General features: G+C 42.2%; 1 non-coding gene across 1 annotated transcript; it reads right to left on the bottom strand.

Moving 5' to 3' along the window:
* Positions 1-18743: 18743 nt before the first annotated feature.
* Positions 18744-18850, bottom strand: LOC121988034. The gene has a single exon (XR_006113796.1). It is a non-coding gene; the product is annotated as a small nucleolar RNA R71 (small nucleolar RNA).
* Between the last annotated feature and the right edge of the window lie 291 nt (positions 18851-19141).

Below are 19141 nucleotides of genomic sequence, written 5' to 3'. Positions count from 1 at the left end.
AATGCTTGTAATCTTTCTCTTTTCAGATTTTCTTCCTCGTTCTATGGATTAGATCTCTTTGTTCTAGGATGGAGGAAGTATTTGTAAGTTGAATTGATGTAAAACTCTTGTGGATTTGCCAATTTCCTATTTCTATGATTTTATCCTGTTTGTACCTATTCAATCTTGTGTGGATTGTTGTGATTTAGACCTAATTCCCATTCTTGATTGAATGCTTGAATACCTTATGGATCTTGTAGAGATAATCTCTCATTCGATTTTTCAAGGGGCGTTCGTGACAGACAAGCCCGTGTAAGGACGTTCGAGGGATGATCTTGAGGGTGAAATAGGGTTATTCAAGGGGGTAGGATAGATTGTATGCATTTATATCTTATATCTTGATGCGGTTGAGGAGTGATGAATTCTTATGTTGATTATCCGAGGGACGTACGTGACAGGCAAGCCCATGTAAGGGCAATATAGATTCAATCCTAATTGATTACATTTAGGTATAGATTTCAGTCCTAGGCCGGTTGTCTATTGCAAGAGAGAACTGACAACCTTCTACAAATGATGGACAATTGAGGAATAAGATTTGGTAGATCATTTACATTGATTAACCTTACAAAGAAACTAAAATTCCTAGAACATCCATTTATCATATCCCTTATTTTTGTTTCTATTTCTTTTATTTCTATGTTTGCTTTTCATTAGTTGCACTTAGTTTCTGAAAATCAATTGATTAGTTGTTTAGCTAATTCACGTTGAGAAATCTTTAATGGTTATTCCAGTCCCCGTGGATATGATATCTTTCTTTATTACTGACGACGTATCCATACACTTGTGGAACGTTAACAAGTTTTTGACGCCGTTGCCGGGGGCTGCGCTATAACATTAGAGATTATCAATTGAGTTAAACTAAACATAACTTTTCTTATCATTAGCATAGTTATAACTAATCTTTAGAATTCTATTTTCATAATTCTTGCATATCTTTCTAATTCTTGACAATTTGTTTTGTTGTAATTCTAATTCTAATTCTAATTATGCATTCTTGATTTCTAGCATTCTAATCTAGTTTTCTCTGTTTTCCTTTTGATCTAACTTTTCTCTTTCTTTCTTCTTTTCTTTTGTAAACATATCTTGCAATCTTGTTCTTGTGTATGTGAAGATCAAACTTTGTAAAGGCATCAAGAATAACAAGAACTTATAAACACATTAGTTGATTAACATATGAATTATTCTAGATATTTTTCTTTTTCCTCTTATTTTTTCTTTCTTGTTTTCATTATGCACTTTGTTTCTTGCAATTTAAATTCTGCATTTTCTTTCTTGCTTTTCATATTTCATTTTATTTCTTGTCTTTGATTCTTCAACTTCTAATAATTTTTTCTTGAATATCCATGAGCACTAACATGTCAAGCAGACCCATGAGAAATTTTTCTATACCCTTTTCTGCAAGATTTTTATCTCCCATTGTGCAACCTCAAATTGAAGCAAAAAGTTTCCAACTAGACCCAGAGTTAATTTCTATGATACAAGGTCACAAATTTGGAGGAGAAGTATTAGAAAGTCCTTATTTGCATCTTGAAACATTTTTAGAGATGTGTGATATGGTGAAATGTGAAGGAGTGTCAGCAGATGCAGTTCGATTGATGACATTTCCTTTCAGTATCAAGGATAAAGTAAGGACTTGGTTATATTCTCTGTAAAATACCGAAAATAGGCGAGTATTGGTAAGAGAATTTTTCGGAATTTTTGAAAATTTTCTGGGAATTTTTCGGAGATCGTATGGATGAGTTTACGGGGATAAAACTGGGCCCTGGGAAAACATGTTTAAGGTACCCCATTTAAGTGAGGAAAAGTTATTTTTCTTTTCCTTTTTATTTGCTTTTTCTTTTACTCTTATTTCTTTCCTCCTCCGTGCGTGCCCTAATCCTTGACGTCGTCTCCTCCTAGCCGGCGCCGCACTTCCCCTCCTCCTCCATTTCTCTCTTCCTCCGCCGGTTCTCCCATTCCTCTTCCTCTCCTGGCCGACGCCGTTTGAGCCCTAGCCATCTTCTCGGTCGCGGCTTCTCCACTCGACGGCGTCGCCAACCGCAGTGCCGCCTGCCTCCTCCAGCCGCTGTGCCCTAGATTTTTCTTACTGCCGGCCGAGACTTCTTCCTGCACGATCCAGCGTAGCGACGCCAAGCGATTTCCGGCCGCCTCCTCTGTGCTCGTGCCTTTGCTAGTCACCGGCGCCTGTTGCCCCTCGCTGTGGAGACTACCACAGCCGACGCCGATCACCGACCACAGGAGCTCCAGCGCCGCACCGTGCCCTAGCTTCCTCTCCTCTGCCGCCCCTCTTCTTGTTCTCTGCACTGTGCGCCGCCACCCTGGTTGACTCGGTTGCCCTAGATCGCTGGAAAACCAGAAGCTGGAGAAGATGACAACAAGCGCCAGTAATTTGACAGTGGGATTGAAGAGTCTTGGTCACCAGCAGCGGCTACTCCTTTCGGCGACACTATCCTTAGTTGCGGATCAACAGCGGCTGTGAATTGAGGTATAGTGTAGTAAATTTTGATACATAATTAATTAGGGTTATGTATTGAATTAGGGATAATTGAATTTGGAGTGGATTGCTAATTTAGGGATATGGATTTGGTGGACAGCAGCCGTTGGAGTTCATATGAGTGGAATATATGGATCAGGACTGATTCTTGGAGGTAATTTAATCATGGTAATTCCGACCTTGGATCAGTGGTGGTTTATCCCAATTTGGGTAAGTTACTATGGTTGATTATGCTCATGGCAAGTCCTAATTCGAATGTATTAGTTAGAATCGATTGAGGAGTTAAATGATCCAATTAGGGTTTATAATTGGATCTGGATTTTCGTTAGCTTCTCGAGGATTTGATTTAGCTAATTTATTTATATGTAATTAGCTAAATCTGGATACTATGTGTCACAGGACTTTGACGCGAGACGAGCATCTCGACGTTGGATTTGATTGGATTGGACCTGCTATTTGGAGGCGGGTACCTCTTGACTTGTCTTTTATGATATTGTCATTGGATATGCATAGTATTTTATAACTACATGCAATGAACATGCTTGCCTTTGGTATGTCACTGTTTGATATCCATAGCATGTTAGGTTTGTCACCTGTGATGTATCCGCGCTTATATCTCGTGATTTGTTACCATGATTATCTTGTTACCATGAGTATCTTAGTTTCTAGAGTGACATACCATGCTTACTGAGGTTAGGGCTAGGATTTGGATTGTTGTTTCTGGCCTGTGTATCTAGATTATCTGATACTTAGGTTTTTGTGCCATATCAGATTTGTGTACCTCTATTTGTATATCATATATGATTCGGGTGTTTAGACCCTGATTCTTTGATCTGTGTATATTGTTGGTACATATGCTATGGAAGAGGGATATGATTTGGGTCTAGGTTGTTATACCTTAGATGATTGTATACCCTAGATCCGTGGATTTGGCTTACTGATACTGTGGTACCCATATTATGTATATATGGATTTTTCTATGCTGATCAGGATATTCCATACTTATTATGTTCAGGACATAGGTTTTTGATATTCTATCTGACCTGTGTACTTTATATTTTGGTGTGTGACCATCACTTTTACAGTACCCATTTTGTATATATGTATATGGTTATGTTGATCAGTTTTTGCTATGCATAGTGACATGCATCATGATTGCATCTTTGTCGATTATCGGCTCCACTATGGTTGAGCCCATCGCCAGTTACATCTGCACACACCCCACTCATGGTTTAGTGGTATATCGGCGTGTGTGTGTGGCGGCTTCTCTATATTGGTCACATGACCATGGTAGCCCAGGCTGGTGTTGCTCTGTCGCCCGGCATTTAGTGTAGCCGTGAGTAGCCTGGCAGACGTGGACTCTTGCTGTCGCCGGTCGTGGTGACTCCGTAGTGCGCGAGAGATACCTCCCGTCATCGTGTAGCGGAGTTGAGAGCATGAGCTCCCCATTTATGATTTGGGGTCACAGAGTACTCTGACAAGATCCCGTCCTCGGTCACTCATCGAGTAGTGACGACAGAGTGCAGTTGTCACCCACCCACTCGGTCTCACCATTTGTGTGTGGAGTGGACTGGCGTCGGGGTGACCAGGACGCATCATTAGCATCATATGCATTGATGCATTTATATTCTTATGATTTTGTTTGCTGCATTTGGTTGTTGCATTTTGGTTGGATGGATCATACTTTTGACTGAATCTGGATTATTGACACTTTCGGTTTGACGACCCTTTTATGCGGATAGGGTTCTCGTAGATAACCTTCCCGGTTACCTTTCGCGTATATTCCTATATATGATTAGGAAGTCGTATTCCATGTTTGTTCTTTATTAGATATATTTACTACTCATGTCCATTGGTATTACGAGTTGTTGAACTCACCCTTGATACTATTTTTTAGTGAGAGTTGGTTTGGTGTCGCTGAGTATCCGCCGCGCCTGGTCCCCACGTCACATCGAAGACTTATCGGTTTCACGTATGTTTTGTTTGTTTTATGTATCGGTTTGTTTAGCTCTGTACTCTGGTTTTATTTTTGGAGAGTTGATGTTGTTATGTGGTGTTTTGTATTTGTTATTGGTTGTGTAAGTCTTGGCTAGCAGCATTATGTGTTTTGTTTTAGAGCTGGTAGAAATTTTATTTTCGCGTGGTTGTTTGTTTTCTTTATTGTTATTATTCCACCGCATGTGGTGAGGTATATAGTCTTGTAGAAAAGTTTTATTGTCGTGAGATGCTGATTCTCGGACTTCGAGACTCCTCCGGGCGTGACAATTTAGTGGTCGAGGCGGTATACGATACTTGCTATGTGTTCTGGATTTTCGAGATTTATCTGATACCAATTTATTTGGTATCAGAGATCGGCTTACGAGTTTTATATCCCGTGTTTTGGATTTCGTGTTTTAGTCTTCTTGTTGTGATTTTTGGGACCTAGCAGCGGCAGGACATCTCCAAGCTATAGGAGGTATGTTGGTATACTGTTATCCTACATTTTTGTTAGTATATGCACTGTTGACTATTACTGTTTATGACCTGTATTAGCACTCTTTACTGGTACCTGTTTAGTTGATATAGCATATATTTTAGGTATTAGGTTAGTCACTGATCTTGATTGACCTTAATAGAGATTAAGGGTTACAGTTTCTGGTGATTTATCATATCATACACTGGTAGTTTTTAGCTTATGTTATTACCAGTTGGTTAGCAGATTGAGGCACATACCAGCCATTGCTTTTATTAGCTGGGTAGTGGATATAATCTATATCATTATGTTGACCTAACCAGTAGTATAACATGTTATCTTAGTTAATTTCATCCGTAGATAATTGATTTATTCTTGTTATATAGGTCAGTAGAAGATAGATTGATGTTTGTCGACTTGGGTAGTCAGGGATGGATATACCTTAGTGATTGCCGAGATTAGCGGACACTGGTTAGATTTGGATAGTCGATTACTGATTCATTGTTTTGGTTGGTCCGATCAGTAGGGGATCGACTTACGCTATTTTATGAAAAAAAAAATACTGATCTTTGGGTGATTCGTGTTTAGTTGGATATCTTGAGTATATTGGGTACATGACTTGTACTGACGTGGGAAAGGATTGAATTAGCCATATACTATTGTCGATTTTGGTCAGACTATAGAGGATCAATGTATCCTATTCTATGGGTACTTTAATTTTAGACGGTATGTATCTAGTTGGATAACTTAGAAGATGGCATAGGGTTTGTGTGATAGATTGGATTAAATATGCTGATTATGCATATCTATGAAGTGTACATATGATTGTTATGAGTTGAAGGAGTTCTATGATGGATAATTCATTTGTGGATAGTGAGGATATTTCCATCTAGATATGGTTATTGTAGGTTTCTTGTGGATTATAGCTATTTAGTTAGCTGTACGTGCCTGATTGACATATTGGAGGTGTCTTATCGATTTAAATCTGTGTCGTGGTATGTGCACATGGGTGTGAATGCCATGTTGGAAGTATCTTGTCGACTACATCGGTGTTGTGATATGTACATCTGTGTTTGGTGTGGTATCTGAGGTATCTTGTTGATTATGTGTGATTTGTGAATGCACCTGGGTTTTAGTATGCCTGATTGAAGTATATGTTGATTATACTCTTGGCATGTGTGTATATATGTCGTGAGTGTTGTTTGAGGTGTATTGTCGATTATACCTATATTGATATGTGCACACGGGTTCGGTATGCATTGTTGGAGGTATCACGGTGATTTATACCTATGATGTGAGTATTTTTGGTGTGTACTAATCGGAGGATTATGTCGATCATACATATGTTGTGTGTGCACGTGTGTCAGATGTATGATTGGTAGCATCATGATGATTCTACCTATGTTAAATGTAGAATATTAAATGTCTACATTATGATATTGGTCGTTTTACCCTGTCAACTAATTCTCCCATTAGTGGGTGACCGTCCCACTAGGAGGATGATATTTGATTTGCTTACTGGGTGGTTATACCCTAGGCTAACCACAGTGATACGTGGTAGAGATCTCGTGCGGTCTCTAGCTAGATAGTTAGGTGCTTTGGACACTTATGTATTGTTGGTGGTGGAGCGTTGCTCCCACACATGTTATGGATTGTCTGTGGTGGAGCGTTACTCCCACCTATTGCGGATTGCTTATAGCGGAGCATTGCTCCCATATCTATTGCAGATACATTTTCGGATTATTTGTGGTGGAGCGTTGCTCCCACATATGGAGGATTTCTGGTGGTAGAGCGTTGCTCCCACATTTGTGGTATTTCGTGTGATGGAGCGTTGCTCTCACACTAGAGGATCTTTTCCTTGGTGATTTATGTTATTAGTGGGTGACCAGATTTGTTTATTGTTGAGGATCTTATGGTTAGGAATGTCTGTGATACAGACATGATGTGTCTTGGTTTTACCATTAGAGCTTACGGAGCCCTAGATGTTGTCATGGACTCGATGATTTGGGTATCCCTAGAATGTTTGGATCGGTTTCCATTGTCGTTGTTGACGATATTGTGATTTATTACGGATCTGAGGTGAGTCAAGTACACCACCTTCGCATAGTTCTAGAGATGCTTCGACGAGAACATCTATATGTGAAGATCAGTAGTGTGTATTTTGGTTTTTTCTTCTGTGAGATATTTGAGACACACCACGGTGGGAGTATACGGTTACATTGAGAGATAGAGGATGTTATCGTTGGGGTAGGCGGAGTCTATAGAAGAGGCTCATGACTTCCTTTGTTTGGTGATATTTAGCGTTGAGGATTTTCTCGGATTGTTATGCTATTGACACACTGACCAGGAAAGCGGAAGTTTACGTGGTTCGAGGACTACAATACGACCTTCTAGGAGCTAAAGTGAGACTCAAAGGCCGATTTTGGTTTCCTTTTGAGAGAACGGATTCCGATTTATATAGCATCTGATTTGGTGCTCGACCGCGCTTTCTCTTGTAGGCCTAGCATGTAGAACTACCGATATATGACTTGTGGTTGGCCGTCATTATTTGTGCCTTCAAGATTTGTTATCTATCTGATTGTTACATTTGAGATTCTCAGACCAGAGTCTCAAATATTTGTTCACTTGGAAGGAACCTAATCTCTGACGGATGGATTCTGAAGGATTTTGATTGTACCATTAGCTATCACCAGAGAGCTAATGTGCCTTAGTAGCCGAGGAAGTATAGAGGACTAGCTTACCACCGTTGTGTCACAGACTTGATTGGGTTTCTCCGGGTTAGACCTTGAGGAGCGAGGAATAGAATAGAGTATTCTTGTTACCATAGTTGCTCGATCGTTGATCGGAGCGAGGATCCAGAGACCGAGGTTGGTGATCGCATTTTCAATTTATTAGCATACCCTAGGCGTGCTGCAAGGCGTGACAGGTTCACGAGGCGAGAGTATTATATACTCCGAGGCTCAGTATTTGTACCTCGGTCTCATCCAGCTGCCTACACTATAGGAGACTCATCACTTCGATCTTGCGATCCACGCGATACTCGTATGTACTGAGATTGGAGGTGTTTCTATTGGTGGAACGAAGGAAGACATCATTTTGTAGCTAGATGTCTTGTCCGGCACAGGTGAAGAGAGCATTAGAGATCACACTTACTTTAGATTTCTATTCTGAGTGGAAATGAGAATAGATTATTATGGACTTTGTGGTGAGTTTGCGAGGACATGACGAGGCCATGATGCGATTTGGGTAATCGTTGATTGATTAATCAAATCACGACTTCTTTAATGATCCAAACCGATTCCTTGGATCGATTGACAAATGTATGAGAGGTCATCGATTTCATGGTGTTCCTTTGAGTATTATTTCGGATAGAGACCCCGTTTCACACGTTGTGATTGTGGTCTGCAGCAGCCTTGCCCTGGGCAGGCTATGCTTTTAGAACTTTCCATCCAAGATAGATGGCAAGCTAGCTAGACTATTCAGACTCTAGAGGACTTGTTGAGGTCTTGTGTATTGGATTTGGAGGCAGGGAGGACCATTTGCCATGGGTAGAGTTCGTCTACAACAACGGTTTCATTCTATCCAAATGCTTGCTTTGCCAGGTAGGCAGGTTCCGTTGACACCCATCCTTTAGGATGAGGTTGGGAGGCCAGGTTATTGGGACTTCATCGAGCTCGGTGAGGCAGTTGATCCGCTACTAGACCGGAAAGAGCCGCCTTGAACAAGACTATCCTGGTTGATGTCGGATGACGGGATCATATGAGCAGGAGGCAACTTGGGAGCTCGAGGATATTATGCGAGCACGATACCCCATCTTTTCATTTGAGGTGTGTGATATTATTTACCATTCAGCATTTTATACTCTTTACCTGTTGTTAGTATTTGCTGATAGTAGATAACGAAATTTGGGGACCAAATTTTTATTAGTGGGAGAGAATGTAAAATACCGAAAATAGGCGAGTATTGGTAAGAGAATTTTTCGGAATTTTTGAAAATTTTCTGGGAATTTTTCGGAGATCGTATGGATGAGTTTACGGGGATAAAACTGGGCCCCGGGAAAACATGTTTAAGGTACCCCATTTAAGTGAGGAAAAGTTATTTTTCTTTTCCTTTTTATTTGCTTTTTCTTTTACTCTTATTTCTTTCCTCCTCCGTGCGTGCCCTAATCCTTGACGCTCCTCCTCCTAGCAGCGACTTCCCCTCCTCCTCCATTTCTCTCCTCTCATGGTTCTCCCATTCCTCTCTCCCCGACGCTGCGTTTGAGCCCTAGCCATCTTCGCTGTCTTCTCCACTGACCTGCTGCGCCCAACATGAGCGTTGCCCGCCTCTCCGATTCCGTGCCTAGATTTTTCTCTGCGTCAGAGACTTCTTCCCCGCACGATCCAGTACGCGGCATGGCGCACTTCCGCCTCCTCTGCTGGTTCAGCTTGCTAGTCACCTGTTGCGCTCCACTGTGGAGACTACCTCGCGTGCGATCATCACCCACCAGGGAGCTCAGTGAGCCTGGGCTTCTTCCTCTCCTCCTGCCGCCCTCTTCTTGTTCTACGCCGCGCGCCACCCCTGGTTGACCTGCCTAGATCGCGGAAAACCGGAGTCGGAGAAGATGACAACAGTCAATTTTGGGTGGGATTGAAGAGTCTTGGTCACCAGCATCTTTCCTTGGCGACACTATCCTTAGTCTGCGGATCAAATATGTGAATTGAGGTATAGTGTAGTAAATTTTGATACATAATTAATTAGGGTTATGTATTGAATTAGGGATAATTGAATTTGGAGTGGATTGCTAATTTAGGGATATGGATTTGGTGGACAGCAGCCGTTGGAGTTCATATGAGTGGAATATATGGATCAGGACTGATTCTTGGAGGTAATTTGATCATGGTAATTTCGGCCTTGGATCAGTGGTGGTTTATCCCAATTTGGGTAAGTTACTATGGTTGATTATGCTCATGGCAAGTCCTAATTCGAATGTATTAGTTAGAATCGATTGAGGAGTTAAATGATCCAATTAGGGTTTATAATTGGATCTGGATTTTCGTTAGCTTCTCGAGGATTTGATTTAGCTAATTTATTTATATGTAATTAGCTAAATCTGGATACTATGTGTCACAGGACTTTGACGCGAGACGAGCATCTCGACGTTGGATTTGATTGGATTGGACCTGCTATTTGGAGGCGGGTACCTCTTGACTTGTCTTTTATGATATTGTCATTGGATATGCATAGTATTTTATAACTACATGCAATGAACATGCTTGCCTTTGGTATGTCACTGTTTGATATCCATAGCATGTTAGGTTTGTCACCTGTGATGTATCCGCGCTTATATCTCGTGATTTGTTACCATGATTATCTTGTTACCATGAGTATCTTAGTTTCTAGAGTGACATACCATGCTTACTGAGGTTAGGGCTAGGATTTGGATTGTTGTTTCTGGCCTGTGTATCTAGATTATCTGATACTTAGGTTTTTGTGCCATATCAGTACCTCTATTTGTATATCATATATGATTGGTGTTTAGACCCTGATTCTTTGATCTGTGTATATTGTTGGTACATATGCTATGGAAGAGGGATATGATTTGGGTCTAGGTTGTTATACCTTAGAGGATGTATACCCTAGATCCGTGGATTTGGCTTATCGATACTTGTTAGGATCCTACTGCTAGAGAGGGGTGTGAATATCCCAAATTCTCGCTTTCTTCCTACAATTTGTGGACAGCGGAAAAACAAACAAGGAAACGAAAACAAGAAGATAAAACCTCAACGTCGATGTAACGAGGTTCGAGATGATACTCCTACAGTGTGTTAGTTAAGGTGGCCTCTCAACCGTCGGTGGATGAGTCCGGAAAACCGCTATATAATATACTCCTTGTGGGTGGAGAAACCTCACACAATATTCTTGCAACAACAGCAAGAAAGGAATACAACAAGAGATACAAGAAGACAAGAACAATGAATGTAAAACACAGGTTTTCTTGCCTCCTTGCCGATTGGATTCGTTGAAGCAGCAGCTCCTCGAACACCTACAACAGCAGGATATCCCAGAAGCTCACGCGAAGCTTGCAAAGAAGAGCTCAACAAAGCTCAAGCACCAACAACTGCTCAAGAGAAGAGAAAGAAGTTTTGCGCAGCAGCCCGACCCCTTTATACTGAGAAGACGGCGAAGAAACTAGTCGATGTCGCAGCCAGAACGGCCTCGAACGATCGGCCGGACCGATCGAGCCTCGCCTGATCGGTCCCGATCCAGGCGACATGTAACGATTCAGTGAACCGATGCAGTGCTACTCGATGCGTGGACCCGATCGGCTCCCGACCCTTCGACGCCGTCTCGAACCGATGGTCATGAGATCCGGACCAGCATCGGTGATCCCTGTTCTGCCCATCGACGTGCAGCCGAGCGATGATCACGGGCGCACCGTCGGCCGTCGAACAACAGAGATCGATCGGCGGTGACCGATCCAGCCTTGGTTTTGCCCAAACCAAGTTCCAAGACTTCCAAACCAATATCCGTCAACCTTGACCTATTGGTACTTCATCCCAAGCATCTGGTCACTCCCTTGACTGCTAGAACTCCCGCCAAGTGTCCGGTCAACCTTTGACCTACTTGGACTTTCCAACACCAAGTCCGATCATCGATCCATCTGATTTTTCCCCACAGCTTCACTCACGGGACTTTCACCCGCTTCACTCACAGATTTCACACGCCTAACATCCCGATTAGGACTTTCTCCCCACGGCTTCACTCACCGGACTTTCCCCACCCGCTTCACTCACGGACTTTCCACACCGCCTAACATCCCGCTTAGGACTTTCTCATTCACCTAGCTTCACTCACTAGGATTTTCACCGCTTCACTCACCGTGATTTTCCGAATGCCTGGCTTCCTCACCGGGACTTCCACCTTCACCTAGCTTCACTCACTAGGATTTTTCCCCGTGCCAAACTCCCTGTTTGGACTTTCCGTGCCAAGTCTCCATACTTGGACTTTTCCGTGCCAAGTCTCCATACTTGGACTTTCTTTGCCAAGCTCCCTGCTTGGACTTTTCCGTGCCAAGTCTTCATACTTGGACTTTTCCCAATCAGTCAACCAGTCAACCTTGACCTACTACGGTTGCATCAATAATCTCCCAAACATCTATTCTTGTCCCACATCAAGAATAGACTCTCTCACGAGTGTCAAACATCAACATGCAACACAACTAGGTCAACCTTGACCTAAGGTTGCACCGACAATCTTCCCAAGTCAAACATCAAAATACAACTCGAGTCACGTCAACTCGAGTCGGGTCAACCTGACCTAAGGTTGCACCAACAATCTCCCCTTTGATGTTTGACAAAACCATAATCAAGTTAGGTTAAACCGATAACCTAACTCAGGTTTTCCAATGTTCTTCCTTGAACATTCTTTCCAAACTCCAATATTCTCCCTTGAACGTTTCTCCCCCAAACTTAGGTTAACCCGATAACCTAACTTGGGTTCCCCAATAATTCTCCCCCTTTTTGACACACATCAAGGTCAAGAGTTTATTCTAATGAAAGTCCCATACCTTTCATTTGAAACTCTTAATTTCCACCTTGATACTCAACTCAACAATCCACTTAGTCATAATCCCATATCACTAATCCTTAAAAGTCTTTTGGAGTAAACACTCCCCCTAAAGGTCAACTCCCCCTTGACAATTAGGTAAAACTTCCCCTAAAGGTCAACTCCCCTTGACCATTGCACCAACAATGTCTTGGCGAGTTTCAAACCTTTATAAATCCAAAAACACCACTTCCATAATTGAAATTTTACCAAAATCAATCAAAAATCAGATATGCAGATCCTGATCGGTCCTCGGACAGTCTCATCGATCCTGGATCGCATTGGTACTGGATCACATGGATCTGGGCTGCGACGACGGATCAGACCGATCTCGCATCGACCCGGATCGCATCTGGATGGGTCCCGGGACCCATCAGCTGAATCGAACTTCCGATTTCCCCTTAAATTAGAAACTCCTAATAAATTCAAGAAAATTCCAAAAATTACGAAACTTTGAGGATACATTCCTCATATCATACACTATCATGGAAAAATAGTTTTAGATGAAAATAACTTCCATTTTCAAATCTTGATACAAAGTTCGAAAAGTTTTGAAATAGCTCAAAGTTTTAAAAACTTTGTATCACTTTGTTCAATGATGAATGCAATCACTAAGATGGCTTCATCAAGGTTTTCCAAATAAATTTCAAAATGATTTTAAACCTTTTAATTTAGGACCATAATCTTAGGGCTAAATGTACATGACTTGTACACAAGCTTTCCCTATGATCCTTCATTTCTTGAATTAGGCTCATCTAGGTACAAGAACTATGCACCTTGATCCTAACTCATGATCCTAATATCTCTCACACATCTAAAGTGTATCAAACCACATTCAAGTCAATTTGATGTGAGATATGAGTTTAGATATCTTAGACTAAGGTCTCATGCATTTTCTAAACACAACTTTGATCTCAATATCAAAATGTATTTTTCATCCTTAAATCAATTCAATTGATTATTAATGCAAGAGATGATGACATGGCATAAAATGGTATCATAAATGAAAACATGTGCCAATGTCATGATGTCATGGCATAAAGTTTGAAACTTAAATAAACATGACATAAAAACTAGCCTAAGCATGATCATGACATTTCAAATGATAATAAAATAAATATGATGTCATGGCATGGCATATGACAACCAATCATGGGAAGTTAGCACAAATAAAATACCTAAATTCCCTATCTAAGTATCCTTAGCCTTAGCTAACTTAGAATCTAACCCTAGATTGCCCATATATCCCTAAGAGACAACCAAAATCCCAATTATGGTATTTCTCTAGGTTTTCTTAAATTGTGCCAAATGAGATTAAAATCGATATTTTTCAAATATGGCACAATTTACTCTTTAAGGAGTAAATAATAATCCTTTTTCATTTTCAAGGGTTATCAAGACCTTGAAAATGCTCCTTGAGTGTCAATTTCCTCAAAGTTGGGTTAACTACCCTTCTAATTGGAGTTGACACTCTCTAACCCATCTATGGGATAGAGAAGATGCTCCTAGGAACCCAATACCTATTAGAGCTCATTGGGTTCACTAAATATTCACTAGGGATAACTTCCCTAGAAACCCTCCTAATGACCCTCTTAGGCTTTGAAGCCTTGGTCATTTGGGTCTCATCAAGGTCAACTATAGGGGTGACTCCCCTTGTAACCTTGGTAATGGTCTTCCTAGCCCTAGGTTTTGTTCCATAATCAAATGGAACATTGTGGTAAGTGGGCTTGACCATTTGGGACTTAGGTTTGTGACCCAAACCTTTCTTGTCCTTGGACTTGGGTTTTTGACTCTTAAACCCTAGAGATGACTTCTCCAAGTTCTTAAGAGCCTTTTCCAAAGTATCAAGTCTTGACCTCAAGACTTGATTCTCCTTCTCTAATACCTCAATTTTTTATTTGTCATTTTTCTTTGAGGCATTCCTATGCATGTGTCTAGTTGATTTGGGATTCCTACCTAGGTTCTCCTTAACCTTAGATGAGGTAATTCTAGGGTTGGCTTTCCTAGTGTTATCCTTATCTAGGCTCACATGTTTGGCACCTAAGCATGTGTATCGATTTCTAATGTTATCATGCTTATCATTATTGACTAGTGCAATAAAATTTCTAGCATGCATCTTACTAGTATTGCACGAATGAGACTTAAATGATACCTTAGGGTTTGCCTTAGCTCCCCCTATCGATGTGCATCCTTTGTCCTTGTGAGGTTTCCTCCTCTTCGGACATTGGCTCCTATAGTGTCCCTGTTGCTTGCATTGAAAACACACCATGTGCTTCTTGCCTTTGCGTGTTGGGACTCCGGCTTCCTTGACCTTTGGTGCCGGTGGAGTCTTCCTAACTCTCTTTGGACATTTGCTCTTGTAATGTCCACACTCCCTACACTCAAAGCATATTATATGTAACTTATTTGAAATTGAGATGCTTGAGTTACCTAGGTTTGGGGATGGGTGTGAGCTTTCTTCTTCAACCCTTCCGGAGGTGGAAACTTCTTCTTCTTGCTCCGAACTTGAACAAGAGGAACTCTCCTCCTCTTCTTCCTTGGATATTGAGTAGCCCTCAACTTCCAATTCGCTCCCTCCATGATGTGAGCTACTTAGCTCACTAGGCTCCTCTTCATGGCTTGAGGTGGAGCTCTCCTCATGGTACTTGGCCAAGTTGTTCCACAACTCCTTGGCATTGTTGTATCCTATCTTACACAAAATGTTAGTAGGCAATGAAAATTCAATTATTCTCGTTACCTCTTCGTTGATTTCGGATTTGTGAATTTGTTCTCTTGTCCACTCCTTCTTCTCAAGTGGTTTTCCTTCTTCATCCACCGGAGGAGTAAAACCTTCTTGTACACAAAACCAATTCATTATGTTAGTCATAAGAAAATACTTCATCCTTACCTTCCAATACGCGAAGTCGCCGCATTCGTAGAAAGGTGGAATGGTGACATCTTCTCCATAGAGATCCATTCTCTAGCTTTGCTCCCACGGGTGTTGATCCGTCGAAAAGCGGCCTCGCTCTGATACCACTTGTTAGGATCCTTCGTACGGCTAGAGAGGGGGGGTGTGAATAGCCGACCCCAAATTCTCTCGTTTCTTCCTACAATTTGTCAGCGCAGCGGAAAAACAAACAAGGAAACGAAAACAAGAAGATCAAACCTCAACGCGTCGATGTAACGAGGTTCGGAGATGATACTCCTACTCCTCGGCGTGTCCGTAAGGTGGACGAAGCCTCTCAATCCGTCGGTGGATGAGTCCCCGGAAAACCGGCTAATACAATATACTCCTTGTGGGTGGAGAAACCTCGCCACAATATTCTTGCAACAGCAAGAAAGGAATACAACAAGAGATACAAGAAGACAAGAACAATGAATGTAAAAACACAGGTTTTCTTGCCTCCTTGCCGACTGGATTCGTTGAAGCAGCAGCTCCTAAGCTCACGCGAAGCTTCAGCTAAGAAGAGCTCAACAAAGCTCAAGCACCGCAAGAACCTCAAGCGTAGAGAGAAGAGAAAGAAGTTTTGCGGCCGCGCAGTCGACCCCTCCCTTTATACCGAAGAAGACAGGAAGAACTAGCGTTGCGTCTGTTAGCGAACGACACTCGATCGGTCTCGTCGACCGATGACGATCTCGGCCGGACCGAGATCGTGTTGACTGCCCCGATCGTTCCGCGATGCGTGGACCCACCGAGCTGTTAAGCTTCGGGTCCGACCCGTCGACACGCCGTGCTCTGGACAGGTTCCGACCGGTCGTCGTCCCCACGTACCAGATCGATCAGCTACGACCGATGACCTGCCCCTTCTTTCTCGTTAACCGACACGGTCACAGACAGGATCGCAAGAATCTAACATAGAGTTTCGATATCCACTTGTCATCGACGATCGTAGCAAACAGTAGTAACTGGATCGGTCCGTGTCCGATCGAACGGTTTTGCCCAAACCAAGTTCCAAGACTTCAAACCAATATCCGGTCAACCTTGACCTATTGGTACTTCATCCCAAGCATCCGTCACCTTGACCTGCTAGAACTCCTACCAAGTGTCCGGTCAATCCTCTTCGACCTACTTGGACTTTCAACACCTAAGTCCGATCATCGATCCATCTGGATTTTCCGCTCGGCTTCACTCACGGGACTTTCCTTCACTCACCGAGATTTCCACCGCCTAACATCCCGCTTAGGACTTTCTCTTCACTCACACTTTCCCACCGCTCGGCTTCACTCACTGTGACTTTCCACACCGCCTAACATCCCGCTTAGGACTTTCTCATTCACCTAGCTTCACTCACTAGGATTTTCACCGGCTTCACTCACCAGGATTTCCAATCTGGCTTCACTCACCAGGACTTCCACCTTCACCTAGCTTCACTCACTAGGATTTTCCCCGTGCCAAACTCCTGTTTGACTTTCCCGTGAGTCTCTGAAGTCTCCATACTTGACTTTCTCTCCAAGTCTCTGCTGCCTCCGCTGGACTTTTCCGTGCCAAGTCTTCATACTTGGACTTTTCCCGAATCAGGTCAACCAGGTCAACCTTGACCTACGGTTGCATCAATAATCTCCCAAACATCTATTCTTGTCCCACATCAAGAATAGAACTCTCTCACGAGTGTCAAACATCAACATGCAACACAACTAGGTCAACCTTGACCTAAGGTTGCACCGACAATCTTCCCAAGTCAAACATCAAAATACAACCCGAGTCACGTCAACTCGAGTCGGGTCAACCAGGTCAACCTTGACCTAAGGTTGCACCAACATTTGGCTTACTGATACTGTGGTACCCATATTATGTATATATGGATTTTTCTATGCTGATCAGGATATTCCATACTTATTATGTTCAGGACATAGGTTTTTGATATTCTATCTGACCTGTGTACTTTAGATTTTGGTGTGTGACCATCACTTTTACAGTACCCATTTTGTATATATGTATATGGTTATGTTGATCAGTTTTTGCTATGCATAGTGACATGCATCATGATTGCATGCTGCGATTATCGGCTCCACTATGGTTGAGCCCATCGCCGCCATATGTCTGCACACCTCCACTCATGGTTTAGTGGTATATCGTGTGTGCGAGTGGCATTGCTTATCATGGTCACATGACCCCCGTGGTAGCAGCCTGGGCGATGTGGCCCTGGCATTTAGTGTAGAGGAGTAGTGACGCAGAGACGATGGACTCGTTTGCCGTTGGTCGTGACTCATGTGTAGGTAGCGAGATACCTCCGTCATCGTAACGGAGTTGAGAGCATTGAGCCCCCATTTATGATTTGGGGTCACGAGTACCAGCCGACAAGATCCTTCACCCACTCGGTCCACGTGAGTAGTGACGAGTGTAGCGCATTGTCACAACCCTACCCTTGGCCTCACCATTTGTGTGTGTTCGTCATGCGCTGGACGCATCATTAGCATCATATGCATTGATGCATTTATATTCTTATGATTTTGTTTGCATTTGGTTGTTGCATTTGGTGGATGTATACTTTTGACCTGCATATACGGATTATTGACACTTTGGTGACACCCTTTGTCTATGCGATAGGAGTTCCCGTGAGTGATCTTTTCGCCACCTTCGCTTTGCATATTCCCTATATATGATTAGGAAGTATTCCGTTTATTGTTGTTAGATATATCTTACTACTCATGTCCATTGGTATTCACGAGTTGTTGAACTCACCCCGCTGATACTATTTTTCGGTACCAGGTTGGTTTTGGTGTCGCTTGGAGTATCCTGTCTGCTGGTCCCCACGTCACATCAGAAGACTTATCGGTTTCACGTATGTTTTGTTTGTTTTATGTATCAGTTTGTTTAGCTCTGTACTCTGGTTTTATTTTTGGAGAGTTGATGTTGTTATGTGGTGTTTTGTATTTGTTATTGGTTGTGTAAGTCTAGCCGGCTAGCAGTTATGTGTTTTGGTTTTGGTACAGCCGAGTAGGCTGCTTTATTTTTAACTGCGTGGTTGTTTGTTTTCTTTTATTGTTATTATTCCAGCCGCATGTGGCTGAGGTATATAGTGCTTGTAGAAAAGTTTCAGATTGTCCGCCGTACAGGGGAGATGCTGCCGAAATTTCTTCGGACAGAGACTCCTCTGGGGCGTGACATTCTCTCCATCCTCAAAGTATTACAAGTTGGGAGCAATTGGAGAAGCAATTTCTGAATCATTTTTTCCCTCCAAGCAAAATAGTGTAATGAGGAATTGCATAACAAATTTTGCTCAGACATATGGAGAATCATTATTTGAAGCATGGGATAGATTCAAAAGTCTTCAAAGACAGTGCCCTCATCATGGTTTTGAAAAATGGTTGATTCTGCACATATTTTATGGGGAAATTTCTTTCTCAGACAAGAGTTTATTGGATTCATCAGCTGGAGGTTCTTTTATGGACAAGAGTGTAGATGAAGCATATATGTTAATTGATCAAGTGACATTGAACCTCCATGAATGGTCAAACATAAGTTGGATGAAATATCCTTCAAACATTCAAGAAGTGCAAGCCATAAATGCTATAGAGCCTGTCAAACAAATTGTAACTCAACCATCTATGAGTTTTGAAAATCACAAGTTACAGAACGGGGAGTTCAA

Source organism: Zingiber officinale, chromosome 5B (assembly GCF_018446385.1).
Source record: "Zingiber officinale cultivar Zhangliang chromosome 5B, Zo_v1.1, whole genome shotgun sequence".
NCBI lineage: Eukaryota > Viridiplantae > Streptophyta > Magnoliopsida > Zingiberales > Zingiberaceae > Zingiber > Zingiber officinale.
The sequence above is the reverse complement of the archived record's forward strand: the minus strand, read 5'-3'. Positions and strand labels throughout refer to the sequence as shown.